General features: G+C 36.1%; 1 long non-coding RNA gene across 1 annotated transcript in view; it reads left to right on the top strand.

Moving 5' to 3' along the window:
* LOC128249203 (uncharacterized) overlaps positions 1 to 1,023 on the top strand; it is an 11,256-nt gene extending 10,233 nt beyond the window's left edge. Inside the window, exon 3 of the long non-coding RNA XR_008265320.1 lies at positions 862 to 1,023. This is a non-coding gene — a long non-coding RNA (uncharacterized LOC128249203). The remainder of the gene's footprint in view (positions 1 to 861) is intronic.
* Positions 1,024 to 2,664: the final 1,641 nt, after the last annotated feature.

The following is a 2,664-nucleotide window of genomic DNA, read 5'->3' as shown; positions in this document are numbered from 1 at the left end:
TGCAGGAGGTGGTCAAACTCTGTTTAAGGAGTAGACAACCACCATATATCAGTATAGAGAAAGAGATAGCTAAATTGTTAGATAGCTGGATATATAGAGAGATATGGTGAATGAAAGAGAGAGAGAGAGAGACTTGAGGGTGGCTATAGAACGTTTAGATAGGTAAACAAGATATGAGGTAGCCATAGTGTTTGTCAAAAATAAAACCTCTGATGCATGAGATAAACTTCTGACAAAAGTATCACTGGAGTATTTGGTGCATGCAATGTACTTTGAAGCAATCCAGTCATAGGCTGTCTTTGGTAAGATACTTGTTAATTAGAAGTAAAGATTGAGAAAGACTAAACAGAGAAACAAAAATATAGGTCATGATGAAAAGCTTGAGTGAACATCATGTGGAGGTAATTTGTGGGAAAATATAACTTTTTTTTCTTTTTTGTTATTGAAGTCAGTAAACGTTAAGAATTTAAATTTTCTTTAATAACTTTATATTTTATGCATTTTGTTGCTAAGGGATTTTTTTGAAGTAGCAAAACTGCTGATTTCACTGAAAATTTATTACATCATACTGTTTTTATTTATTCATTTACTTATTGATTTTTTTTTTTGAGTCTGTACAGAAAACTAACTTTTGTAAAGGGCAGGTTTAAGTAGATTGAATACTTTCCAGTAATATGGCTAGTACTTATCAAGAAGGCATCATGTATGCCTCCACCCTCTCTTATGAACAACATGTAATTAAAAACACCTAATTAAAGTCACAACAAATGCTAGGTGTCACAATATCTGCTGATCTTTACTAGTGAACCCTGCATATGTAACACTAAAACTACATCCTAAAGACGCAACCCATCTTTTTAGTATTTTGCAGGCCCAGAAAATACTTAGCTCTGACCAATTGGTGACCATCTATAAAGTTCAAGTGAAACCCACACTAAAGTACTGTTCACATATTAGGAAAAGTGCTGCTGCTACTGCTACAACTACTGCTGCTATGCTAAACTTCAACAGCTATCACTTCAAAGACTACTTGGTAGCACAGTACCATACTGTTACTAATTGTTTTTGGTGCTCATGTTTTTATCTCTTTCCAGCTCTACCCAACCATTCTTATCCTTTCTTCCAAATCTGAGTAGTCATATAGCTCCTCTACAGCAAGAAATTTGCTCTACATCTGTCTCTCATACTTTAACCCCTCATTGTCTACCATAAAAGAAAAAGCATCCGGTACATGCTGTAAAGTGGTTGTCATTAAGAAGGGCATCCAACTATAGAAACTCTGCCAATGCAGACATTAGAGCACAATGAAGTCCGTGGACTCATCAAATCCTGTTAAATTGTCCATCTAATGCCAGCATGGGACATAGACATTAAATGATGATGAATGAGTCAGGAAAAAGGATACTGAATATGATGCTTTTTTTAGAGCCTTTGCATTTGGTGAATGAGAAGGGAGATATCCTTAAACTGGGGACCTGATATGAATGCTTGCAACTGCTTGAACCCTGCTAATGGCATGAAGGACCAGGTGGTGGTGTTAAAACTGGTGATGAACTACATCTACCATGCAACTGGGCTGCAGTGGGATTTGAAGTTGGAATACAAAGAGCCGGAAATACTGCCAGGCATCTTGTTTAATGCTCTGATATTTCTACCTTTCATAAGGTGGCGAGCTGGCAGAATCGTTAGCATGCCAGACCGAATGCTTAACGGCATTTCATCCATCTTCACATTCTGAGTTCAAATTCCACCGAGGTTGACTTTGCCTTTTTTATCCTTTTTGGGAGCGAATAAAATAAATACCTGCTGAACACTGAGGTCGATGTAATTGATTTTTCCCTTGCTCTGAAACTGCTGACCTTGTTCCAAAATTTGAAATCAGTATTTCTGCCTTACTTGGCTGTTTTTATTGACCCTGGCAGGATGAAAAGCATACCTGAGCTCAGCAAAATTTAAACTCAGAACCAAGTTCTACCAATCCACTGTCAACAACAACAACAACAACAACAACAACAACAACAACAGCAACAACAACAACAACAACAACAACATCATCATCATCATCATCATCATCATCATCATCATAATAATAATAACAATAATAATAATAATAATAATAATAATTCTTTCTACTAAAGGCACAAGGCCTGAAATTTGGAAGAGGGGAATAGTTGATTACATCGACCCCAGTACCCAAAAGGATGAAAGGCAAAATTGACCTTGGCAGAATTTGAACTCAGAACGGAGTGACAGGCGAAATACTGCTGAGCATTTTGTCTGGTGTGCTAACAATTCTGCCAGCTCACCACCTTTTGATGATGATGATGATGATGATGATGATGATGATGATGATGATGATGATGATAATAATGTTAATGATAATAATGATAATAATAATAATAAAGCAAGGGAAACTAATACAAATAGCCACAAAACACGAGCAAAACAAAAAACTGTTTTCAGTATTTAAGGAAGCTGACAAATACAAACAAGAAATCAATCTACCTAACAAATACGAAGAAGAAGAAGAAGAAACAACAAAAGCTATAAAACAAATGAAATCCAAACTAAAACTAGAACAGCAACGGACCATGATAAAACGATGGCAAGAAAAGCCCCTACATGGTAAATACTGGGCTAAACTAAATGCGAAAGAAATAGACA

Source organism: Octopus bimaculoides, chromosome 12, assembly GCF_001194135.2.
Source record: "Octopus bimaculoides isolate UCB-OBI-ISO-001 chromosome 12, ASM119413v2, whole genome shotgun sequence".
Taxonomy (NCBI): domain Eukaryota; kingdom Metazoa; phylum Mollusca; class Cephalopoda; order Octopoda; family Octopodidae; genus Octopus; species Octopus bimaculoides.
The sequence above is the reverse complement of the archived record's forward strand: the minus strand, read 5'-3'. Positions and strand labels throughout refer to the sequence as shown.